Source organism: Oncorhynchus keta, chromosome 17, assembly GCF_023373465.1.
Source record: "Oncorhynchus keta strain PuntledgeMale-10-30-2019 chromosome 17, Oket_V2, whole genome shotgun sequence".
Classification (NCBI taxonomy): Eukaryota; Metazoa; Chordata; class Actinopteri; order Salmoniformes; family Salmonidae; genus Oncorhynchus; species Oncorhynchus keta.
The window spans coordinates 10,387,233-10,414,825 of record NC_068437.1 but is presented as its reverse complement, the minus strand read 5'-3'; the positions used below and the strand labels follow the sequence as shown (position 1 = coordinate 10,414,825).

Here is a 27,593-nt window from a genome sequence, read left to right as displayed (position 1 = left end):
TCCTTCCCTCCAGCTCCCCCAGCGTTAGGACTGGGGGAGGGGGGGGGGCTGCTTTGAAGTAGGGAGTGTAGAATCGGCACTCAATAATTGAAGGAGATAAAAATAGCACCTGCCTTGTTTAGAAAGCTTTTTATTTTACACACCCAGATGGAGCCCCAACTCGCTCTCTCCCTCACTCACTCATCGCACACATGCTGGCTTGGCTCGACACGCACAGACACACACACACACACACACACAGGCTCACAGTGGGAGCTACAGGTCTGCATGTAGGGACGTGTGTGTGTGTGTGTGTGTATCTGAATCGGATGGTAGTTTCACTTCACCTCTTTATATTAATAGATTGTTTTTCAGTAAAGAGAAAGACTGCTTGCGAAAGGCAAGCAGTATCATTAATAGTCTCCTGAATAAAGTCCCTTCTTGTTTCTTTTGATTGAGACCAAACTTGGCTCTTTCTCTGTTACATGCGGTTGCAATTTGCCTGAGGACCCCTATCATCACTGTCATTTGCTCACGTGAGTCTTATCAAACTCACGTGAGCAAATGACAGTTGTGATGATATCAATCTGAAAGTAAACATACCTACCAAACTATTTTTAAAGGAACTTTTCTGTGTTTCCAGATTTCTATGAAATATAACCTAGAATTAATTACAATATGAGTGATGTAATTTTGCTTTTTAAAATATTCAATTTCAATATTTTCAAAGCAGATTTTCTGTGTTGGAATTGTGTAGGTGTACCTCAAGGGTATTCTGGTCATTAAAAATATTAATCTGACTAAACCGCTGATTGGCCAGCTTAGCCAATGAGCCAACATGACGTCATGTTCTATGAGGAAATATCAAGCATTTTTAAGTTTAAGTTTTGGCCACAAATATGAGTATAAGATGAGTAAATCACATTATTTGGGCATGAGTTAACAGAGTATGAACTTTTAAAAGTGAGATTTTGGCTGGACAGTTTAAGCTTTTGGCATTTCTAGTCTGCGGTTATTTCTCATTGATGAATCTTTAATTGCGAGGCGAGGCTTTTTTCCAAATTGCGTCCGATTCCCTATTAAGTGCAATATTTTTGTCCAGGGCTAAAGCATAAAGCATCTCAAAGTTGGAGTGCTGATCCAGGATCAGGTACCCCCTAATTATATCCATTATTACCTAAAATGACAAACTGATCCTAGATCAGAACTACAGTACAAACTAGTCATTTGAGCTTGATGTCTTTCTGTTTCTCTTTGCGTTGCAGAACAGATTCCATCCCACTATACGACCACTGTGATCTGGTAAAGAGAAGCTTTGAAACTCGGGCGCGTTCATTTCGTGAAACGTTTTGCTACATTTCGCAACAGTGTCAATTGAACAAAACGTTTTCCCCCAAGCTGCGTACACTGTTCTCCAGCGCTGCTCCCATTTTGTGGGTGTAGCGGAGTGTGAACTGATCCATATGAGCGTGGCCTTTTGAAATCCCAAAACGTGTGCAGCAGCTCATACAAGCAGTGCAATACACAGCACACAGTCACCCTCTGAGCCATCATCATCACAACGCTCTTCAACTGGTCGTTCAGAACAACCCAATTAAATGTTGCGCAACGTTGTGCCCTGTTGAACACGGCCCTGGTAGTCTGGCAGAGAGAATCTCTGTTTGTCAAGTGGAGACAGAACATCATGACCTTCTTGGCTGACATTGTCATGCATTGGTGTAGGTGTCAGTAAATGCAGATCTATGGCGGGGGAGACTCATCCTGAAGATTCACTTAAGGGCAATATGACTATGTCATGACATGGGTTGGACCAATACAAAGAAGAGTCCTCTGATTGGATGTGTTCACTCAGTCTATTAGTCTCGGGCCGTTTGAGTTGCACAAGTTACCGCTGCCATACTCTTGGCAATACTGAGTTCATTAAATAGGGAATAGGCTGCTACTTGGGATGCAAATATTGTCTCCCGGGTTCTCTTGTCTTACAAGCCGCTTTGACTTCATGGATTGTTTATGTGTGCCATTCAGAGGGTGAATGGGCATGACCAAAGATTTAAGTGCCTTTGAACTAGATATGGTAGTAGGTTCCAGGCGCACCGTTTTGTGTCAAGAATTGCAACGCTGGTGAGTTTTTCACGCTCAACAGTTTCCCATTTGTATCAGGAATGGTCCACCACCCAAAGGACGTCCAGCCAATTTGACACAACTTTGGTAATCATTGGAGTCATCATGGGTCAGCATCTTGTGGAGTCCATAACCCAATGAACTGAAGTTGTTCTGAGGGCAAAAGGGGGTGTTTTGTATATTGTGTGTCAGTGGAGACTGCTGAGGGGGAGGACGGCTCATTTTAATGGCTGGAACGGAGTAAATGGAATGGCACCAAACACACGGAAACCATGTGTTTGATACCATTCCACTAATTCCATTCCAGTCATTACCACGAGCCCATCCTCCCCAATTAATAAGGAGTCACCAACCTCCTGCAATGTGTGTTTGCTTTGACGTACTGTATGCACCGACAAAACTACCATATGTGTGTGCATGCAATACTCTTTTCCAGGCAGTAGGGGGAGACATGCTCTTAGCTAAACCTCCCCCTGATTGATCGTGACCCAGGTATTTCCCAAACCAGCCATCCGGAGCCTGGCGCGCGCACGCGCACAAACACAGCCGAAAATAACCGGGAGGTCGGGAAGGAGTGGGTGGCAGCAACACCAGGAGTGGAAGACAAAAGCAGAGGATGAGAAAGACTGAGCGCTGATACGGTTCCTCAGTAAGTAGTCAACATGAGGAGAGAGCAGGAGAACCAGGTGAGTCCTAAAGACGTAGAGAAACTCAATGATCATTCTCAAATGGTGACACGTATCTGGCCTCTATTGGTGGACCTGCCTGTATTGATGGTGGTAGACAATATGATGTCGAACCCCAATAGAGCTCTATTACTCCCAAAAACTCTACATCACGTACCTGGGGCCGTATGTAAATCCAGCGTCTCAGAGTAGGAGTGCTGATCTAGGATCAGTTTTGTCTTTTAGATCACAATGAATACAATTAAATGGACAAGGTGGATCTGATCCTAGATCAGCAGTCCTACTCTGATAGGTTTTTATGGAAACGGCCCTGAAGTAACAACAGTACCTCCTGCCTCTAAAGCCTCAGATCATAAAGGCATTCAATCCCACCAAAACGCAATTTCTTATCGAATCCCAGTCTTTATCCTTAGAGGACCCGTGTGCAACAAGGGTACCTTGAATATCCTTATGTTTGTAGGCTGCGTGACCTGTCCAGATAAATGCATCGTTTAGCAAGATCTCGCCATAGTTTTACAAGTTCTGAGATGGGTCTTGTACAGTTCACCACCATGGGCAGATTCTAGTGATTGATGCGGGTGTGATTAACGTAGCTATGCAGCAGTTTGCAAATGCAGACAAGACACCAGGGCAGGGACTTACCAACACACATAAATAAATACATCAATTGTGAACAAAAACGTTTTATTATTCTTCCCTTTCATAAAAGAACACTGCCCGCCCCCGCATGTACAATGCTGGGAATAGTAACAGCACTGCTAGGCATGCTAAATATAGCAGCCAGTGAGCGCTAGCATTGTCAACTTCAGCAGGAGTGCTGCTACACGTGTGACTGTAGTGAATATACACAGCTTGCTATAAATATCAACCTCGCCATGTGTTGAACACGATTAGTGCTTTATGACCCCGTAGATGTCCCATTGCATGTGAACACATCAATGTTCGAATTATAACCGAGATTGAGCACAAAACAAAAACACGCAACATTGCGTAAATACTGCGACCATATGCGTAAATACTGCGACCATATGCGTATCTAGAAGGGATTTACTCTCCTTATGTTAAGTATTTCTGACAAAGGTCTCGGTTAAATCATCAATGTTTTGTTGTAGTGTTGGTGATCTAGCTGATCAACGATGGATATAGGCTACTGTATGATATTGATATATACATATATATATGTGTGTATATATATCTCACACACATGATTTGTGTTTGAAAGCTCTGTGGGGGTTCTAGTATGTTTTTATTACCTGACACATTGCAGAAATACAAAGCCAATAAAAATAGACTTAAGTTCTCAATCGAAGACGCTTGTGCAGTAAACCGTGACTTTATTTGTGATGGGAGGGAGACTTAAAGCCTCGTTATGTAACATAGCATGTGAACGGCGAGAGACGGAAACCGGTTGGAGGGGGTTTAGGGGGAGTGATAAGAGAAGAAGCACCATGCTATGTGGTCTATGCATAAAGGGATCCAAACACTCATAACGAGGGAACACTGTGTACTTTGTGTCCTCGAAGATGCGGGTGTTTGATTTATATATATATTTTAAAACAACCAGCGCTATACTGCAAACTATACTCATCAGCAGAACAAGTGCATTCCCAAATTCATGAATCTATTCATTCGGGGAACTCGGGGGAAATTATGTGAATGACTGGGTGAAGGTATGAATGAATTAACCCAATGTGAGAGTGTGTGTGTGCATTCCCTGTCAATGAGTGCGAGTTGCAGGCAGCTAGCTAGCTACACGTTTGCGGGGGCGATATTGCAAATAAAGGTTTCGGGTAAATGAAGAAAGAAACACCCACCCACTCGCAAAAACACCCACGCACTTTAAAAAAACGGGTGTTGCGCAGCGGGTAAATGTGACAATGGCAGGGCACCCGTCCGTTGATAAATATCCACCGCCTCTATTCATGCAGACTCTTCTCTTGAGGTGGTTATTGTGCAGCAGCTCTGAACCACGTGATGCCGAGGGGTGAGGGGGGGGGGGTCTATAAATAGCTCCTATAGCTCAGCTTCCATTGACATCATTTAGGCAGGAGAGATGGAAAAATAAACAGGCAGGAATCGGGGAGGGGAGGAAAGGGATCCTTAATCTGAGCTTGAAATTCAAACAACCCCCCCCCCACGCATAGTAAAAAAATTAAAAAAAACATTGTCAGTTTCCTAGAACGAGTATGCGTCTCCCAATACGAGATGGAATGGAAACCCGAAGGCAGATGGGAGGGACAGCAAACAAATGAAAAGCAGCCGTGTATACACACGGTTACATGTGGGAGACGCGGGGGCCACCCATAAGGCAAATGTTTTGGATAGCTTTTTTTTAATCATGTCAATGGAAACCATGTATTATTGACATACTTTAAAATCCAACCGTTTTTAGATGGCGGCCGTATTTACATTTATTTATCAAGTCATGCTTCCGTTATGATGGCGAGAGAGTTTAAACGGGAGGTGCGGTGGCTGGTTTGTTTATGTTTTCATAGAGGAGGACAGCACTCTGTTTCCATGGTCGGTGGTTCTTAGTCATCTCCTGAATCGTTCTCTCCAGACAGCCTTGGCTCTGAACCCTGAGTGCTGCTGCTGCTTGGCTCCTGATGGTTCCCGATGACGTCTTATGATCCATCTCTGCTCGTTGGCCCCCTATCACACATCAAGTCTTCCCTCGAGCTCTGGAAAGGCAAGGATGACGACCACATTTGCTTTACGCCAAAACACTCATATAGGCCTGTCACCCTTGGTAATTTGTTCTTAGATTTCATGATATAGGGCTAATGCAAGTAAATAAAAACACCGCGTATCATATCTGAAATGTGTTTTTAATACTTCATGTAATTCTCCATGTTTGAGTATTGACCGTTTATCGGCCTTTGCTGTATAGCCTATTGGTTCATATGTTACTTGACAATGTCATACAAGGAATCCTTTGCTTTAGGCTAAGGAAAATCTCATTCACCCCAATGATTTCATCTCAAACAGATTGGCTCCACACACAAGTATTTAAATCGCGGAGCTATCACATCCCATTGAAGTAGGCCAAGTCTACTCTACCCCTTAGCGTTTCAGCACCGGACCGAGTCGCTCATAGCCTTTCACCCAGACATACAGTAATGGGTGACCCATAGGCACGATTCTCTTGGCAACTCTACGAAATATGATCCTAAAGGGTGATGTGTAACATTCTGCGGGATCCGAAATGTGCTGATCTCAACTCCCTGCGGTCAGAGGGGGAAATGATAAAGGAGCGAAAGGAGTGACACTTGTGGCGTGTACCTCACACTCTTGAGGTGAGCTGTATGACTACGTCCCAGAAAGCACCCTATTCCCTAGTGCACCGCTTTTAACCAGGGCCCACTTGGTGATACTTGAAAGTTTTCAGACACTCCTGAGGTGAGGCGTATGACTACGTCACAATAGCATCATATTCCCTACGTAGTGCATATAGTTTGACCTGGGCCCATAGGGCTTTGGTTAAAAGTAGTCCTCTGTGTAGGGAATAAGATGCCTTTTGGGACGTACAATGTGACTTTCCAATGTTCATATTTCGCTAATATCAGCCTATTTGTAGTTTGGTTAGTTCATAATTATTTAGAGGTTGTTGTGTAGGGTATGCTCATGTGGCGAATGGTTACGTATTAAAGTGATACAGTAGCCTTACTGGAGCCGGGAGCCAAAGTTGTCGGAATTTTGCAACCCTTGGGCAAACTAAGTCAGAATCTTTGGCAGGTAGGGGGCTGGGGCTTCCAGGTTTTTACTTGACAAGCTGCAGTCTGGATGAGATTAAGAACCCTGCCTCCCCTACACGATCTGAGAGAGAATCACACAATGACGTCAAGTTGGTGAATGAATTGCAGCTAAGTAATATCTATATATTAAATATCTATATATTATATATTATATAAAGCTATATGCGAATGGATTGTGTAGTTTGCTTTTAGATTATACATCACATCATCATCAACAAAGGCTCCCCTACTTTATATACATATGTGACGCCCAGCTCAGCTCTCATCAAGGCAGCAGCAACCTGTAGTACGTCCGTCTTTGAGGCTACTTGTTCTTGTGTGTAGGCTGTAGTCTGTCTGGCAAACCCGCCTGCAGGCCTGCCTGCCTACCTGTCTCCTGGGTCTGAGTTGCCTTGCAGCACGAAGGGTTAAAAAGGGTTAAATGGAAACGTAAACCACCCAACATTTACCCCATTTCTCTCCCCTTCACCCCATGCCACCCATTTCGCCCCTCTCCCCTTGCCAACTGAATTCATTCGATACTTTTTTTGAAAGTCAGTCTTGCTCAGGGATATGCCTACCCAATGACGCAATGACGTCAATGCAGGTCAATAGCACACTGGCGAAGCGGACTGGCGAGCTGAGGCTACCGTGTGGCTGCGTGTGAACTAATTTAGTTGTCTCCCAATACACGGGAACGAGTCTCCGCGGTAAACCCGTTAGGTTGCCCATGGTATAGCCATTATAAGAAAGATTGCCTATTGATAGGCAATTCCCTTCACACCAAACTTCGTTCTTTGACTCAATTGCTGTGAGAGCTGGTTGGACCTGGTCGTCTAACACTGTGAATGGAGCGGGATATAAGTCGATCTGCATCACAATATCACATGTTGCACGGATCATTCATACTTCCCTGCTCCCTCGTCATTCACATTTATTGCGGTGCGCGTCGCATAGCCTATGATGATGATTAAAATTACCCCGATTTTTGGCGGGCTTCTTTCATCAGTTGGTTTTCGCGCTTAACTCGGTGTTCCCGTCCGCGCTCTGTTCCTGAATAAGAACAACACCAGATATGTTCGCCCCAGATAGAGAACTGAAACGACGCGCACGGCGTGACCCCCTTTCGCCGTCCTGCTTTGGGCTCCGACCTAGAACTCTTTCCCTTTCTTTGTCTCATAAAGCATCTCATTCAGACGAATCCCTTTTGTAGACTGCTCGAGCACAAACAGACAAGACTTCTCACACAGGTAAGCGCTTTCTTTTGTACCAGAGGGAATCGTGACTACCCCAGAGGTGCGGGAAGTTGTCTCTTTTAACCCTGGCAATCAGGGTAGCCTACTTCACGCAGTTATGATGAGACTTTAGTTCAGCATAATCTTGAGGCATGCTATTTTATGTAGCCTTTGCACTGATATCCTACATGGACAGATGTTTTAGCCTAGGCTACAAAGCCTTATATCTGATGCATCTGAACACATGCATGTGCAAAACTATCATTTGGGCTATGATAACTAACACTGTGGCTATATGGACAGTGGATATGTTGTTCAGAGTTACTGTGAGTTCTGCACTTTGGGAGAGATCCGCAATAAACACTGTGAGTCGTAGACGGTGCGGGCTGAGCTAATGCGTAGGCGTATTCACGTGCCGGGGTTCCTCGGCTTAGCCCGCTACTCTGCTGGGATGCCTAGTAACAGAGAGCATGGCACATAGCCTATAGCTGTCCATGGCAGCTCCGCACACGGTGCATAAAGCTGTAAAGTTGATTCAGGAGCTAAGAGGTATGCACTTTTTGTAGGCTACGCTACTACACTTTGATAATACGGTCAGTGAGCACTTGTTGTATATCCCGCTGATGCAAGTCATCCGAATGACATAGACGGGGTTATTTTACCGTTTAGTTTGCCTTAGAAGTTGCGTAGGTCGGTCACAGATTATTTTGTTGATCCCCGTTGCCTTGTAGCGTGTGAAAAAAAAGTATTCGCGCAATTATTTAGCTAGACTGTATGCGTGTCCTAAAGGCAAATGAAAAGGACCTATACGTCTTGTTATGATGACAAAGAAACAACTAACTTGCAATTGGTCAATATAGGCTATAGGTCTACTCGCTTATGGACACGCATGAGATTTTGAAGAAGACAGCGCAGTAAACTATATGGTGCAGGAGCTCCGTTCAACGCAAAGCCTTTGCGCCGCTTAACTTCTCAGACCCATGGTCAGCGCTACGGTGCCGCCATTCTCACATCGGTTTTGACAAAGTGCTTTGTTTGCGCCGTTTTACCTTTTCAGCACCATGGACAGCGTCACCGTGCTAAGGGAGGTTAACTGAATAAGCTTTTAAAACCCATATAGGAACACAAACTGAAAAGTTGAACAACTTGTTATTAACTAGGTGTCACGTGGCTCCAACTGAAATGAACATTGAGTGTAGATAACTTAAGGAAGAAGGCAGATTTTTAAAAAACGCCATATGAAATGTCTGTGATAACAATTTTCAACATAGGGCGTTTCCAAGATTTGAAGAAGAATAGCTAGAATAGCTCAACACACAAAAATGTGAGCTTAGCTATTTTAGGCAAACGTTTGACTATACACCTGGGCTGGCGCATTGATAAGATCCTGTAAAAATAGATTTCTATGCAGTATACATAATTCAAAGAGTACAGTTCCTTAAGGGAGGAGCTAGCCTGCATAAATTGTTTTCTTTCTTCAGGGCTTTGTATCATAACTTTGGTGTCAATTGTGTGAGAAGTAGGGGTGGGAGACTGTATTCTTACAGCTGTCTCAGGTAAGAAAAATGCCCGTGTGTGTGTGTGTGTGTGCTGTGGTCCGTCGTCAGCTGGTTGCTTTGGATAACCAACAAGCAGGACACGTCACGCCCCCACAGTGCATTGTCTGGCATTTGGCGGGTGGCCGGGTCGGGCAGCGCTCAGAGTCAGGGAATCACTGGTTCTTCAAAAACAAATTCTCCAGCTGACATTTTCATGAAACCGAGAGAAAGGTCCATTGCAACAAGCAGAAGTCCATTCTCCAGAGGGGGGATTGGAAGGAGAGGTCTCGGGCTGAGTGTGGCGACATCGTGCGGCGAACTCAGAGCTCTTCACTGATAGACCCGCTCATTGATATTTGTTGCTGGTTCACTGATTGAAAGATTGCAGCTGCAGCAAAGACGGCTGAAAGACAGAGATGGAGGGATGGAAGAGATGAGGGAAGGGGGAAACTTCAAACAGCATTACAGATGACATAGAGTTCAACAGTTTAGAGAACAAAGGATATCTGTAAGAGTCGTTTATGATCATAAGGTTTCTAGTTTGGAATTGCATTTCTATAGCTATCCAAAAGCCCCATCTCACCTCACCCCTCGCCCTTAGTGTCAGGGGTTGCCCTAACTTGCACTCCACAGCGGGGTAAAACCTGCAGCATCAAGTGGACATACAGTATTGGCTTGTATTATAATAATACAAGCCAATACGCGATATAAATAGCATCTACCGCTGCGATAGGGGCAACCCTTTTTTTAATCTGAGATGATTTTTCGAGGATAACCGCCAATCTCTGGGCAGACACACACACACTGGTCTCGTGACTTTCCACGCGGGATACTGGCAGGACGTCAGGATGAACCCGGGAGAGGAGAGTAAGGGAAGGAATTATAGGGGATGTAGATTGTAGAGAGAGGTGCGTGTGTGTGTGTGTGGGGGGGGGGTGTAAGTATACGAGAGAGACTATTTAGAGCGAGAGTGACTATTTATGCCTAGGGTGTGTGTATAGGTTGTATCCGTCGTATTGGTGTCCTTGTGCTTGCGCTGACGATGCAGTGGGTGAGCGAGTCTGGCGCGTGGGTACGGGCAGCGGTGAACAGACGAGCCAGTTCACGTAGAGATCGCATTCTTATTCTCACTAGCTCGGCTAGAATGTTTGCCTAGAAAATACACAGACGAGAAAAGCGCATGATAAACAGTGGAGGGGGAGATTGAGAGAATGAGATTCCAGAATAGTTCATTCATACTAAGGAGCTATATGAGACGCATAGGCTGTTTCCCCTACCATTTTATTCTCCAAACCAAAAGCAGCGTCTTTAATCAGGCGCTGTAGGCCATATCTGTAAAGTGGGGAGAATCTAAACGTGACGTCAATGCCTGGTAACTGACGCAGCCCCTCACAAAAAAAATACGGCTTTTATTCTCTCTGGTCAGCAAGCTTTTAATTATTCGTTGTTGTTTTTTTAGACAAAAACCACTGGGATAACGTGGGGTTATCCCTATTATGTGAAGGTACCTATTCCATTTCGTATGTAGGCTATTTTGTGAATTGCAAACCAACCAACAGCTGCGTAGTGAATTGTTCAACGAAAGTTGCATGGATACACACGAGCGAGAAGGCTTCGAAGAGCGGAGCGAGAGCACGGCGCAGTCAAATATCGATAATAATAATATATGAAAAGAAGGCGTGAGAGGGATATTAGTGGAGTAAAGTACTGTGCTTTGAGATACGGGGAGGGGGCTTTTGTGCAGAGTTGGAGAGGCAAAATAATGTACATTACATGCACTACACGTAACGTCCCTGAGCGATGCCTTTGTGAGTGTTTTTCCCCCTTACTGCCACCTAAAAATAGCAGCAGGGTTTGATCGTGCGCCAGAAATAGACGGAGGGTATCACTTGTATAAAAAGGAAGGCGACCCTGAAAACTTGGACGTGCCATGATTTAGGCTATATTAACCATGGACTGAATATCTGGTCATATCCAATTTCATTTGCCTCTGTTTCTGTAAAACATGTTCATGTATGAATTCTAAATGCATTTGATGTTTCTTTCCCTCGTTTAAGCAAGGGGTCCCTGCTAAGGTAAGTGATACTTTGCACGTGCAATGTTTTTTTAATTCAATGTAGTTTCTCTGTGTGTCCTTTTTGCATGTTCCGGTGCGTGTCTGCTGTCGTGTCTTGTCGTGTCTTGTCGTGTCTTGTCGTGCTTCCCATCACATTTACCTCACAGTAACAGAAAAATGCCATCATTCCTGGTCTTGACTTGGATACATCGGCATGTTTTTGTAGTTTTTGGACAACATTCAAATTAAACCATGCACCTTTCTCTAAAGAAAGGGAATCGCCGCAATGGTAAATAAGTGAAAACTCCTTTGCTTGTTGGCGCTGTTGAGTCTCTTTTCACATCTCATTCCTCCCGCAAAAACCATACGCTTGCAAGGGAAAACCCTTCTCTAATGAGCGCTAAATGGGCACTAATTTGTCCTTGTTTTTTTATTTAAAAAAGAGGAGGCATAAAGACAGGAATGGAGAAGGAGGAGGGAGAGGGGAGGGGGTTGAAGAGGAAGAAAACGAGCACCTAGGAAAGGGGGAGCAGCAGTATCCCGAAACGTTGCACGTACTTGGGGGAAACCCGGTAGCTGTCCAACAGTAATGGTGCTGAAAATACATCGAATGGCACTGGGGAGCGTTCCGTGATTCACCAAACCATAGGCAAGCGCGTTTAGAGAGAAAACTGTCTTGAATATGACACAAAAAAAACAATGTAATTTCAATGAATGATAGCCTGAAAACGTTTGCTCTTTCACGGAGCGTTATCGGAGGCTGAGTCCTTTACTTCAAGGGTAATACCTGAAACTACCGATTTCCCGCCTGCGTCGTTTGAACAGTTTTACCAGATGATGTACAGGCACAGACAGGGAGGCTATAGGCAGATAGACTTGGATTACCCTTCTGCCCACGTCATCCATTTCTATCGTCAGTATATTTGGCTATACCGTATGCTATGATCGATTGTATTTATTTCACTGTAAAACCATCCTCTGCAGCATCCCCAGTCATTTTGTTCCTTTGCATAAAGCAATGTGAAAGTTTTCATATGGCTTAACTAACTACTGCTGGCCTTACCGCCAATCACCATACGCGTTTCATTGCTGCTTTTGAATCGGATGATTCATGACAAGTACAACCTCGTTGGGAAGAGATGGGAGGCAGCGCTATTCTCTACGTGTACAAAACATTAGGAACACCTTCCTAATATTGAGTGGCACTCCCTTTTGACCTCAGAACATCCTAAATTCGTCGGGGCATGGACTCTACAAGGTTTCGAAAGTGTTCCACAGGGATGCTGGCCCATGTTGACTACAATTTTCCCCACAGTTGTGTCAAGTTGGCTGGATGTCCTTTGGGTGGTTGACCATTCTTGATACACATGGGAAACTGTTCAGCGTGAAAAACCCAGCAGCGTTGCAATTCTTGACGCAAATCAGTGCGCCTGGTACCTAATACCAGACGTTGTTCAAAGGCACTTAAATATTTTGCCTTGCCCATTCACCTTTTGAATGGCACACACACACAATCCATGTCTCAGTTGTCTCAACGCTTAATAATCATTATTTAACCTGTCTCCTCCCCTTCATCTCCACTGATTGAAGTGGATTTAACAAGTGACATCAATAAGGGGTCATAGCTTTCACCTGGATTCACCTGGTCAGACTGTCATGGAAAGAGCACGTGTTCCTAATGTTGTGTGTGTGTGTGTGGGGGGGTGGTGTCTATATTGATGTTTCCACAACAAGATATTGGGCTGCCAAATGGGCAAGGTATCACCCATCCAATTACGATAGTGTTGTCCCTCTGAGCACAGACACCAGTTCAACGTCTGGTTTTGATTTACATTTGGTTGAGTTGTCAACTAACGTGAATTCAACGTCAAATCAACAAACAATTTCATCATGACATTGGATTTAGGTTAGAAGTTGGGTGAAAAAAAGACGAAATGCCCTTACATTGACGATTTATTGAAAATCCAATTACTTTTCCACGTTAATTAAACGTCATCACATAGATTGTCTGTGTTGAAATGGCGTGGAAAAAACGTTGATTCAACCAGTTTTTGCCCAGTGGGATATCGAGGCAATCAGAGCCAACTTCGTGATAATGTATAAAATAAAGTAAGCGACGACTCGCATGTCAAAATGTCGAATCGAATTCAAACAACGCTCGTATCTGCCTGCAGTTTCGTTCACGCCACACAATAATCATGCTCACTCACTCATAGCTACAGTCCTCGCACGACTTTTGTCCACAAGTCTATATATAGCGTTCTTTTCGCCGCGGGAGAAGAGATGCAGTACACGACATCCACGTTGTCATGAAAAATAAATCTTCAATGGCTGGCTCGTGTTGTGATAGACTGTGGAACCATTCACCTGCTATATTACCTCCACCTTTCAAAAAAACTCCGCTTTTTAACCTTCCTTTTGCCAAACGAAGCACCAGATAGGGCCAGATCTCCTTCCCTCAATAATTAAATGCCGGGGCCGTGTAATTTCAGTGGAAACTACACGGATTCTTGAGTCGTGACTGCTAAAGTGAGTAATGCGCGCGTTGGCTGCGTCAGGAGAGGCAGTCACTGTGCAGTGCAGTGCAGAATGAAGGAGGGGAGGGGTGTGTGTGTGGGGGGGGGGGGTCGTGACTGACTGTAGAGACGGTCGCAAATGAAAAGACCACCCAATAAAAATCCACAACAGGGCGACAAATGGGGATTGGGGAAACGTTTTTTTTAAAATACATTTCCATTGCTGTTCCCCTGAATACTACTTCGTTCCTTTACCTTGCTTTACTGATCCTGGCACCAACTTGAATGCAGGAGAAGAGTTACAAGGATAGTGGGGGTGGAAGGAGAAAGAGGGAAAGAGAGGAGGGGGGTAGGGTTGGTTTGGGATAAAAACGAGACACATATTGAGGAGGGAGGATCCAGATATAGCTCGTGAACCCGACCTCCTACTCGGTACAGTAACTTTTCCAGTTCCAAGGGGGGAGTAGGTATACCGGGCCTCCGGTGGTATTTCTCTCTCCAAAACAATGATGGGGTCTAAAAACACTGACTAAATAACCTCAAGGGTAAGTAGACTTCTACTATTCTGTAGCTTTCCCCCGATTCATCTTAATTAATGAAGTTTATTAAAGGTTGTTTAACTATTGGTGTGTGCAGAGTTTGATAATTGGGCTGGGTGACTATTGTTCTCATTGACTTGTTATCACTATCACTCTAGTGTTTTGTTCCGACTCCTGCTAATGCTACTGTGTAGGTGCCTTTTAATTGTCGTTCTGCATTGCATTTATTGCAATATATAGCGCTGTAATTCGGAATCTTTGACACGTGGCACTTTGACAACAAGTGTGTTCCGAGACCCCCCGTGTCGTCACTATTGGTGGTATCCTCCAGTGAACTCTCGCTGGTCATGCAATAGAATCGCTTCAGATGCTTGTCATGTTGTTGTTATCGCGTGGACGAGGCACCGCGCTTTCCCACGATTGGTTTACATGCGTTCAGGGGGCCGTATTTATATTAGCGTTTCAAAATGGTTCATGTCCAGCCTATATACAATTGTATTAACATGACGTGTTGTAATGCAGTAAGGATTTAACCAGCGAACCAGTTGTCGTTTATTCTTTCGTCATTTTAATCTCAATAGAATTCATTGTGATCCGATATGTGTATCTCCCACATGCATAGCCGTAGCCAAGCTGCAATACATGCACAACTCGAGAATCAATCAATCGATATAATAAATCCACCCAAATGTTCTGTGCACATAACCCTATTCGCTCGCATTTATCAAGTCACTTTTTCCAGCTAGAACACAATTTGGTTTCCCTTTTTTTTTTTTTTTTTTTTCAAAAAGGGGGGCTCCTATATGAGCAAAACACGGATTGGTCGATGACGAGTTTTCGTTTGCTCCAATAAGGTCCCTCGCTGCTCTATATTTATTGCTAGCAGATTACTGCTTGCTCCCGCCTTACCCAGACGGTTCGAGCGGTTAGAGCGAGCTAGTTCTCCAGGAGACTTCATGAACGAGGGGAATATGTTTTTTTTGTATATATGTATACATATCTATAGAACCATAATAACAACTAAAACAGTGCTGCTTCCGATGCTCGGAGCCTAAATGACCACACTGTCTTAAACATTTGTGCATTTAGACCAAATTATATTCGAAAGAGAGAGGGAGGGAGTAGGAATAATTTCGAGGGGATGTCGGGGAGAAATTCAACTACAGAGAAGCAATGCGATTTAGGACCATGGACAGCGGTAGAAAGCAGTAGCGTCGGCATTCGTATGTAGCTTCGCTTGGAAACCCTATTTCTCGCCTCGTAGTGTGTGATTGAGTTGGAGACACACAATTGCCTCGGGTTGCCGATGGCTGAATGGACCCAATCCGGGATTGGCGATGGAAGCGGTCTTTCTTGATGTCACTTAAGCCTCATGGACTCTCGACAGGACGTAGAGGCAGAAGCCGATCAGTCCTTCGCGAATCTTTTTGCGGTCTGGGCTTGCTGTACATAACTAACAAGCTGGGAAGCCCTTACCCCAAAAAGCATTTGCGGAGGGCGCATTCGCCGAGTCACATCGCAAGACGTCTTGCAAGCAGGCTTCGTGGATAAAAAAAAGAAGCTTTTTCACATGATCATTTTACTACGATTATTATTCATACTATTTCCATACTTATTTTTATTCAGATTTTAGTATTGATATAATTGTTAAGTGCTAATTGTAATTTATTTTGTTTGTGTTTGTATCGTTAGGCTTAGGTCCCATTTCTAAACTTTGGTATGTCTCCCAACCCCGGGGATACTCCAGAGTTTCCGAAAATGTTTTGGACTCAACTTGGAGTAATGTGATACCAATCAGTCCATATAGCGCCCCACCCCCCAAATCCACAAGATCGGTGCATAGTCCCCTCGGCATTACACAGAACGCCCTGCTGATGAATAAATCTGGGACCCAAATGGTACCCTATTCCCTATATAGTGTACTATTATTGCATTATATAGGTAATAGGATATAATTTGAGACGCAGAATAAGTCTAAACAAAGGGACACCCTCGGAATGAACAAGTTGCACGTGGGGAAACAGAGTGATTCCATTCAGAGACAGTGGGAGGATGGGAGGGGAGGAGGAGGGGTGTGGGAACTTGGACCTCTCTGCCCTGCGTGCACTTGGGAAATACAACATTTATTTAAATGTTCCAATCTCCAAATAGTTAAGTGTGGCGGGAATTGAACACGCACACACGCTCACACACACACACTTGAATATATGAGACATGACCATGCAGCGAGAGTGTGTGAATGTGTGAGAGAGAGAACGAGCCGTGCTGTGTGTGCGGCCGTTCTCTAAGACAACAGAGAGACTGAAATGCTTCATTCAGCCTGCTGTCACTTTCTCTCTCTTCCTTTCTCTTTATCGCTCTTCCTTTCTCTTTCTCTCTCTCTCTCTCTCACGCGCACACACGGACACGTTTTTCTCCCTAATGTTATGATATAGCCTATTCACCCTCGAGCATCGCCCACCATTACCCCTTTCATCAAACTTAAAGCATAGAGCACGTCCTTCTATATTTGGCCCACGTAAGAGAGAGAGAAAAGTTGATTGGGAACACTAATTTGATCAGTTGACGAACTCCGACATATTCCTCGAGTTTGTTTCCAAAAGCATGGAGTGTCGTTCGTGTCCATCACGCTTGTGCACATAAGCAAAACCATGAAAACATAACTCCCAGTTTTTGACTCCTTGTCCAGTTCGATAGAATAAAATAATGCAGTGATGACACAATACGATTTACACCCGAAAAGCAAAGTTTAAAAGCATAGCTATACCGGTAGCTTAATGATACTATGTTGCCCTATACTACAGTCAGTGAACAGTGGGACAGTGAAGCATTTTGTATTCTTCTGTCTATGAACTCTAGCACTTTTTATTTGAAGTGGTACAATGACTATAAGGATGATGCATCAGCTATGATTTGAGGGAATTTCTATCCATAAAGGGTGAACCGTTTAGAAATTACAGCACTTTTTGTGAATAGTCCCCCCATTTTAGGGGACCAAAAGTATTTGGACAAATTCACTTAGGCCTACATGTGTATTAAATAATTCAAAAGTTTCGTATTTGGTCCAATATTCCTAGGACGCAATGATTACATCAAGCTGTCACTCTACATATTTGTTGGATGCATTTGCAGTTTTTTGGGTGTTTCAGATTATGTTGTGCCCAATAGAAATGAATGGTAAATAATGTATTGTGACATTTTGCAGTCATTTTTATTACAAATAAGAATGGAATATGTTTGTAAACACTATGATGCTACTGTGATTACTGATAGTCCCGAATGAATAAAAGTGACTGCAAAATGACACAATACATTATTTACCATTCATTTCTATTGGGCACAAAATAATCGGAAACGCCACCAAAACAAACAACAAATGCATCCAACAAAGTGTGTAGAGTCACAAGCTTGGTGTAATCATTACGTGCTAGGAATAAGGGACCAAATACTAAACGTTTGACTACCTTAATACACATATACGTGAATTTGTCCTAATACTTTTGGTGCCCTATAATGGGGGGCTATTAAAAAAAGTACTATAATTTCGAACTAAAAATACCTTCAAATTAAAGCTGACAGTCTGCACTGTTTGATTTCAAATACAAAACTTTTGGAGTATAGAGACAAAATAAGAAAAATGCTTCACTGTCCCAATAATTACGGAGACTACTGTATATTGTCCCTGAGTTTAGGGTATACCCGGCCATTAGCATCAGTGCAACCGTTTCAGGGGCATTTACATGAATGTGGGAATAGTATTTGCTTCTTTAATGAAATACATTTGGCTACTAATCCCTACAGTCAGGTGTTTGCTATAGCATTGCAATCCTGGGCATAACTGCTCACTTACGGTGACCGCTGGCGTAAATGTTGGTCACGTGGACATAGTTGCTATTCAAAGTGAGAAAAATCGATAATCAAAAGAATAAATCAAATAAAAACAAACGATTAAAACCACGATGTTATAGGCTGCCCATAGAAATATAACGTATCAGTGATTTTGCCAGGAAAGAAAATATAAATTTATGTATATGTATGTGTGTGTGTTTTATTGTCACATACACGAATGTAAAGTGACTGTGGTAAAAATAGTGCGTGCAGTTCGCTTAGGCTACAGAAGTCATTGCGGTCTACTTCTCCTCTCGAGGTGAATGACATATCTCCTTGGCTTTATCAATGGACAAGCATCTCTGACCTATAGCGACATGCCTACAAACTCAGCCGAAGCTTAGTGTAACATTCCAATATATAAGATGTGGGATTTCCACCCTGTGATTATCTCTGGAGGTCAAAGTTTTTTTTTACTATGTTTTGTTTTGCTAGGTAAATAAAGGCGGGTTAACTCAAAATAATGATAAAGACAGCAGAATTGTTTCGTGTAGGGGAGTCCCAACTTGCATAACCTTTACACCCGCGTAACTTTTAAGCACCATGGACAGTGTCATTTCACTGCGATGTTAGCAAAGTGCACTCCACTCCGTCCCTTCAACTTTTCAGCACTACGGACAGCGTCACGGGCCTTTGTTATTGATCAGCCCGATTTCAGTGGCGTCACACTCGGTCACTCTGCAGCTCAAGTTAGTCAAGTCTCTAAATAATCATCATCAATTAAGGTTCATGTCACCTTTTGGCACTCAGGTTGAGGAGACAGCTGCCAATTCACTAATGCTGTAAAAACCCTCAACACCCCGTGACTAAAGAGTAACAAGTAGTCATAGGCCTATATTAGAAAGCAGCATACAATGGTTAACACTTGACAGTGGAGACTGTTTTGCATGGTATTGTATGGGTGCTGTAACGTGCATTTCCGATAAGTAAAGCCACCTATTGCTTGTTTTTGTATTTGGACACAACTGCATGCAATAAATGCCAATGCCATAGCCCAAATATAGATGTCTTGTTTTGTAGGTTTTTTGTTTGTTGCGTGGTGCAGTATGGCTGGACAAAGCCTAGGCTTAAATATGCATAATTTTATTCTCTAACAATTGTTAAACGGCGTCTCGGAAGAGATTCGAACGAGAGATGTGGGCAAACGACAAGGCTACGTTTACATGTTTTAAAACCTTTCGAGGCAGTCATTTGAATTAGTGTGATTTGAGGATGTTTCAGTGGGCGTCGGTGACGTAGGGCCTTCATTCCCGCTCCACATCTTTTCGAGGACTCTGTATTTGTGCGCACGGGACGCCCCTCTTCCATCCAATTATGTAGTACACTTTTAATGGCAATGCTCTATCAATCTTACAGACATAATGATACCTCTGTCTTTTTGTTTTCTGCAGGTGAGGGAAGAAGTAGTCACGATAACTTGACCGTGAAGGGCTCGAGCGCCATGTGACATCCTGGCCAGAAACGTCGACTCGATTGAGATTTCATCATCTCCATTGAGAAAGGGAGCCGGCCTATCACCCGTGGACCACTAAAATCACCACCTCTTGGTCCTTCCTCTCTCGTGTTCAGCGCAAGGTAATTGTTAACCCGAGAGTGTTAACAGAGGCAACTGGAAAGATGACGTCAAACAAAAATCACTTCCCTTTGAAATTGCATTTTTTTTATGGTCGGGCATTTTCACCGCTGTGCACGTGAGCAGAAGTTGACCGCCCATTCATTTGGCATCAAGATGGCCAATCATTGCAGTCCTTTGTGAGAAACATACTTTATAGATTTAACAGACGTCAATGCAACAAAGACACTTGTTTTTGTCGAGGTTTGACCTATTCCATTGCATGTGTGCGGGGTAGGCAATATATGCCTCATTTTACTGGTCTGTAGGCATGTGTAGGCCTATTTATAGTTTCCATATAGGCCTGTCTGACCCTACTTTAAAAAAATAATAATAGTGTTTTGGTGGGTAATGTGTGTTAGTACTGTGTTCTACATCATGGAAACAAAACAATACATATATTCTATATATCTCTCTGTCTACCACACAACGTTTATGGGCCAATTGCCTTACATGTTTATTCAGTTAGTGAATATCACCGAAAATAAGGAGGACATGTATTGAGTCATGAGAAGGAGGGCCAATGAGGGGATGCATGAGAGGTGCAGGGTGAAGTTGTTCCTAGACACTGGTCTTGGGTCAGTCGTGCATTTCCCCCCCACGGGCCCTAGATCTTCACCGAGGGGAAACGTCAGTCTCGAAATGATATCTTGGACCTACACACTTGATTGACATGCATGAAAACTGTATTTCTGAAGAGTTTGCTTTGCAAATTTTTTTTTTTTTTTTAAGTGCGTTTCTCTGACGGCTTGCACCATGCCATTAGCAGTGTAGGATGTCTGAACGCAGAGATAACGCGAAGGAGAGGAGAGGTGGAGCTGTGGGCTTTGTTAAGGAATAGCAAGTCTATAGTGGAGCAACAGTTGCGCCAAAATAATAGTCGTGGGTTTGCCTCCCAAATACCACCATATTCCCTATTACTTTTTGACCAGGGCCCATAGGGCTCTATGGGGAATTGTGCACCATTTGGGATACACCATTTGATAACTGGTTATGATCATAAATCCAGTTTGAAATCTGGTCAAAATGTTGGTCAATCAAGCACTTCTAGAGTCAGACTTATTGACCTGCACAGAGGACTAAATTCAGTAGAATACAGTGTAGTTCACCAAATACAGTGCACATGTGGTTACGTGTAAAGGTGTGGAAAATGGTGACCATGCAACTCCCGTCTTTGTTCAGAGCGTGACAAGCAGAACTCTTCAATGTTCAGACTTCTTTGGGGAATTCGCTTCATTTTGAACACTTGTGTCTCCAGATGTTTCCCAGAAAGCAAAACCGTTGCTATGATGTCTTTTACGGTCAGATTCTATGCTGGTTGTAAAATCATTTTGTAAGTGTATTTTTAGCAACCGGAAAAATGCTCCTTTTTATGCTTGTATTCTGATTATCTGACTAGATATCAACCAACATATGAAGTCTTTCCCATGAAGCCTTGCTTTTGTCATGATTAGTCTTTACCTGTTTGTAACAGAGACCTGTTTGTTGTAATCTGGTTTATATAACGTCTTCTCAACCAGACAACCAGTTTACAACAAGAAAACAACGTTATCAAGGCGTCATGTGTCAAATTATGCCCACTGGGTTTGTTCATTTATGACTACTAAGGTTTAGGTCTCAAAGACTGTGAGATTGTGATAAAACCTCTGGGCTGGGCTTATCAAGGTGTGTCCCTCAAATCTACCGGTTAATAGTGAGATTTGTATGACTAGTACAGCATTTGTTATTCAGGATGCATTTTCCTATTGTCTCTGTGAGAGATATGTGACGTTAGGAAGCAGTATGTATGGGTTTAGGAAACAGTCAGGTTGAACAATGCCTTCTTGAGCTTCCTGTTATTACGAAAAGCACGAACCATTCAAGGATATTTAGAACGTTCAACCTTTGTCACTGATTCAGTGTGTTCATTGTGCAAGAGAGATGAAAAGGGCCTATCAAATGCAACAAAAAAAATGAAATGAGCACATCAAAAACTTCCACTCACAAAAATGATGCCTCCATTTTGTTTTAGCCTAAACTACAATAGACCAGAACTTGTAACAAAACCAATTGCTAAAAATACTCTTGATTGAATCAGTCATTTGATATATTGTTGCATTTTCCATCTAGGACATAAAGAACCTCTTTCTATATTCAATACAACCGTATAGGTCACAACATCTAGAAATACCTGTTTTTGTCCTCCAGATGCCTGATTTGTTAGCCAAAAGGGGTGAGACGACTGTCTAGCCATCTAAACAGAGATAAGAATGGGGACCTCTCCTCTTGAATGGAAGAACGTCATCACTCAGTTCTGTCGTGACTCGTATCATTACACAGCTTCTTCTTTTTTTCCCTCATTCCAAATGTCTTTGTTTATTTTTAGGGGAAACGTGTTCTGCTCACATGAACATAAGGTATGCATACGTACATGTAGGTGCGCACGTACGCACGCACTCACTCACTCACTCACTCACTCACTCACTCACTCACTCACTCACTCACTCACTCACTCACTCACTCACTCACTCACTCACTCACTCACATAGACACACACACACTGTAGCTGGGCTTTAATACACAAAGGACTACACAGCCTCTGTGCTGTGGGCCACACAGATATTTAGTAGAGTCAAAGGCTTTAGGTCCTGTTCTTTGTGGTTGTAATTATTGTAGTTTAATACCAGTCTCATTAATGAGAAGAACTCAACCCTTGTAAGATGATAGTCACTTGTGTCCATTTATTTGTAAAGGATGTTGTATTGTGTGTGTGTGTGTGTGGGGGGGGGTTCAGAGGCCTATTAATGTCTAGCAAGTGAATGCTTCTTTTCAGGAGATGGTTACATATTGCATACTTGTGAAGCCAATCAGCGTTTGAATGGAATGGACCACTTTTGGACAGGAGAGAACAGTGGGGCTTCCTCTTAACACATGATGGAGACCTGTTAACTTCTCAGTTAAGCTATAGTTAAAGTTCCCTTGAATATAAAAGAGCACAGTGGGTTATAGACTGGACAGGAGGGTATTCTACCTCTGAACAGGTACAATCAATAGGTAGTGTCCTCAAACTAGTTTTCTTTCCAAGCCGCAGGACACTGAATGGACATCCATCTACTCATTGATTGTGATTTGGCCAAGGCTTCAAGACGTGATTTTTTTTTAATGTCCATATTAGTCAATGACCCATCTCTTTTGACTTGAGTGGTGTTGAACCTCAAATAGTTCCTCACTTCCTCTTTAGGCCTTCCTGGATTTATTTCTAGAGATTCTCTCATTGGGGAGTGGCTGCACCTGAGACAGTCGGTGTCCATCGTCATGTGGTGCTGAACTTTGGGATGCCGATTCCGTCGCTGTCCGCTCGAGCGGTGCTGAATCTTTAATACCCCCTGTTTGCGTCTGTCATTTTTGTTGTTGTTGTTGCCATCAGACCTTTTACTTAGTCACATCAGACCGTGGCCCTATAGACACAATTAACTTTTTATGATATACGTACTATGACTGGTGATGAGGGCTGTCTTCTAGTCAGAAGTTCATGCTCCTTTCCATGTCTGTCTTATGCTGAGCTGAGGCAATGGCCTCTCTATTTTGCAAACTGTTCCTCTTTAAGGTTGTGTGTAGGGGTCGTTCACATTCACTGTTAACGTTCATAGTCATGTGCATGTTCACGCTCTGTTCACGCGCTGTTCACTCATGATTATAGCTAGTGTCATGACGATGTTCATTGTACTGTGAGTGTGTACATTGACACAGTAATGAACCAACACTATTCTGTCATGAGCCTGGTGTTATATCTTACAGGCAGAATTAGAGCTGGCCACAACTTGTTTCTCTCTGTCTTTCTCTGACTTGTTTTCTCTCACTTTTCTCTCCTTTCCCTTCCTCTCTTCTTTTCCGTACTTCTCTCTCTCTCTCTCTCTCTCTCTCTCTTTCTCTCGCTCTCGCCGCTTCTTTCTCCCTCGTTCTCTCTCTCTCTCAATCTCTTTCTGTCTCTCGCTCTTTCTTTTTCAAGTTCATCAGTCGTATGTACAGTCATGGCCAAAAGTTTTGAGAATTATACAAGTATTCATTTTCACAAAGTCTGCTGCCTCAGTTTGCATGATGGCAATTTGCATATACCCCAGAAAGTTATGAAGAGTGATTAGATTAATTGCAATTAATTTGTAAAGTCCCTCTTTGCCATGCAAATGAACTGAATCCCCCCAAAAACATTTCCACTGCATTTCAGCCCTACCATAAAAGGACCAGCTGGCATCATGTCAGTTATTCTCTCGTTAACACAGAGTGTTGACGAGGACAAGGCTGGAGATCTCTGTCATGCTGATTGAGTTCGAATAACAGACTGCAAGCTTCAAAAGGAGGGTGGTGCTTGGAATCATTGTTCTTCCTCTGTCAACCATGGTTACCTGCAAGGAAACACGTGCCGTCATCATTACTTTGCACAACAAGGGCTTCACAGGCAAGGATATTACTGCCAGGAAGATTGCACCTAAATCAACGGATCATCAAGAACTTCAAGGAGAGCGGTTCAATTGTTGTGAAGAAGGCTTCAGGGCACCCAAGAAAGTCCAGCAAGCGCTACGACCGTCTCCTAAAGTTGATTCAGCTGTGGGATCGGGGCACCACCACTACAGGGCTTGCTCAGGAATGGCAGCAGGCATGTGTTAGTGCATCTGCACGCACAGTGAGGCGAAGACTTTTGGAGGATGGCCTGGTGTCAAGAAGTGCAGCAAAGAAGCCACTTCTCTCCAGGAAAAACATCAGGGACAGACTGATATTCTGCTAAAGGTACAGGGTTTGGACTGCTGAGGACTGGGGTAAAGTCATTTTCTCTGATGAATCCCCTTTTCGATTGTTTGGGGCATCCGGAAAAGAGTCCTGTGTCATGCCAACAGTAAAGCATCCTGAGACCATTCATGTGCGGGGTTGCTTCTCAGCCAAGGGAATGGGCTCACTCACAATTTTGTCTAAGAACACAGCCATGAATAAAGAATGGTACCAACACATCCTCTGAGAGCAACTTCTCCCAACCATCCAGGAACAGTTTGGTGACAAACAATGCCTTTTCCAGCATGATGGAGCACCTTGCCATAAGGCAAAAGTGATAACTAAGTGGCTTGGGGAACAAAACATCGATATTTTGGGTCCATGGCCAGGAAACGTCCCAGACCTTAATCCTATTGAGAACTTGTTGTCAATCCTCAAGAGGCGTGTGGACAAACAAAACCCCACAAATTCTGACAAACGCCAAGCATTGATCATGCAAGAATGGGCTGCAATCTGTCAGAATGTGGCCCAGAAGTGAATTGACAGCACGCCAGGGCGGATTGCATAGGTCTTGAAAAAGAAGGGTCAACACTGCAAATATTGACTCTTTGCATCAACTTCATGTAATTGTCAATAAAAGCCTTTGACACTTATGAAATGCTTGTAATTATACTTCACTATTCCACTGACAGAAATATCTAAAGATACTGAAGCAGCAAACTGTCTGGAAATTAATATTTGTGTCATTCTCAAATCTTTTGGCCACGACTATACAGGATACACATGGTGTACGGAATGCTTACCTGCAGGTCCCTTCTCAACAATGCAACAATAATAATAAATAATAAAAGGTAAGAATACTAACATAAAGTAAATGGCTCAGTAGAATAGAATAAACATTTTAGCATACGTATAATTCAGGAAGAAACCATTTATAGTCCAATATTTACACATGTATCAGGGAAGGGGGGATTGTTTAAATTGTGCAGTATTAGCAATAGTAGATAAGAGTCTTGTAGCAGCAGTTGTGATGTTTGTGTGAGTAGCATGAATGTGTGTCCGTGTGGGCGTGAGTGAATGAGTGAGCGCATGTGTGCTAAGGTGTGGAGAACCAGAGCAGGTGGTCAGTCCAGTTCAAGTGTTCAGCAGTCTGATGGCTTATAGGTAGAAACTGTCTCTGAGCCTGCTGTTATTCTGTCTTCTTTTCTTCCCCTCTCTCCCCCTTTCTTTCTCCTTCTCATTCGGTCCTTCTGTAGCTCAGTTGGTAGAGCATGGCGCTTGTAACGCCAGGGTAGTGGGTTTGATTCCCGGGACCACCCATACGTAGAATGTATGCACACATGACTGTAAGTCGCTTTGGATAAAAGCGTCTGCTAAATGGCATATATTATTATTTATTATATTATTCTGTCTCCCATTCTCTCTTCATCTTTCACACTTTCCCCCTCTCTCTCTTTTTCTTTCCTATTGCCAGGGCCTTCCTGACTCTGTGACAGAGGGAGTCCTGAGTGACGCCGTGAATGACTCTACGATGCCTTACTGCCCCCCCCCTCCCCTCCCCCACCTCTTCCCGGCTGCTTCTGATTAAGGTGTGATCACTATAGCCGCACACACATTTCAAAGACTTACAAAAAGTCCCAAAAAATGAAGCCATTTCCCTCAAATGTTGCTGTTCTGAAACGGACAAATAGGAGGGATGTATTTTGCAGAAGGAGCGTTATTTGTATTGTTCCATACCTTGGAACTTAACGTATCTTAGATGATGCCCCAGTGTAGGTTCCAATCGTCTTGCAATGCAACTGTGCTTGCTGCTATCAGTGAAAAGGTTCCACCCAAAAAAAGATCCCTGTTTCTAGTACTCTTACAATGCAGCACGGCGGCTCGGACTATTGCTGTTACACTTGCGGTGTTGGCGAAGCTACTGTGAAAATATTGTTTACCAAGCTACCGTTTACTTCACACTGACAGAAGTTAAGCTACACTGAAGCCACATTTGAGAAAAAAAATATTAACTCAAGTTACTTTGGGAAAATAGTTCACGACATCCACACTGCTTCTTGGAAAATGATCATATTTGAATCTGAAACGTCATGGAGTACAAATTGCAAGGGCAGATCACTTTGAGGTCATACGTTAACAGAATGTGCCTATTAAACACAAAAACTATGTTTCAAGGGAGAATTGGGAAGGTCTGATGCTGAAAAAGATAGGAAATTCTTGCCTACTTCAGTTCTATTTTCTTTTTCTTTTGCAAAAAAAAGTAGTGTGTAGTTCCAGTAGTTCGCTACACTGCTACGTGGCAATTAAAAAAAAAAAAACTACTGAAAACAATACCAAAAGTTGAATTTAGTTAATAAACTACCACCAAGCTACTGCAAAATGCAGCTAAATTAGTAGTTCACTACTCCTCCACACTGTACACTTGTCACCTGGTTGAGTGAGTGTGAAAGCAGTCAATCATGATCCACTTCCTGTGTGTGCCCAGCCTATACTGAACCTGTGTTCATTTGGCACCAAAGGGAAGACAATAGACTGAAAGATGGGAGGGACTACCTGAGGTGTATTAATTAGTCCTACACCGTAGCAAAACGTTTTTTTTTTCAACGGGAACGTTTTTGCAATAAAAACAAACGTTTTCAGCTTCGGTTCCATTTGGTTCCTTGTGAATACACCCTTGGATTCTTCCAAATAGCAAAAGCTAATTTTTGTTTCCTGTCGCAGACAGTTAGGAGCTAAAAGGAAGACGTCACGTCGTTTCACATTATCCATGCATATGCTAGGGTGGTTGATAGTTGCTTTAGTGGAGAGTGAGTTCTAGGTCAAACTAAAACACAGGGCACTTTTCTGTACCAGGCTGGCAGCTGCCATTCACCCGGCCCTCCATCTCTCCCTTTCTCTCTCACATCTCTGATGGAAGGAGAGGTGCCCGTCGTTGTAAGGCGGTTG

The 27,593-nt window shown here is 43.3% G+C and overlaps 2 long non-coding RNA genes across 3 annotated transcripts; both read left to right on the top strand.

Moving 5' to 3' along the window:
- The first annotated feature begins 2,647 nt into the window (after window positions 1-2,647).
- Window positions 2,648-5,598, top strand: LOC118396106 (uncharacterized). Its single transcript, XR_004828124.1, has 2 exons — window positions 2,648-2,786; window positions 5,282-5,598. It is a non-coding gene; the product is annotated as an uncharacterized LOC118396106 (long non-coding RNA).
- A 5,598-nt stretch (window positions 5,599-11,196) lies between these two features.
- LOC118396403 (uncharacterized) lies at window positions 11,197-27,593 on the top strand. Of its 2 annotated transcripts, none has more exons than XR_004828188.2 (3): window positions 11,197-11,368; window positions 19,684-19,867; window positions 26,122-27,593. It is a non-coding gene; the product is annotated as an uncharacterized LOC118396403 (long non-coding RNA). The 2 variants fall into 2 exon arrangements; XR_008066247.1 differs by lacking the exon at window positions 11,197-11,368 and adding an exon at window positions 14,274-14,410.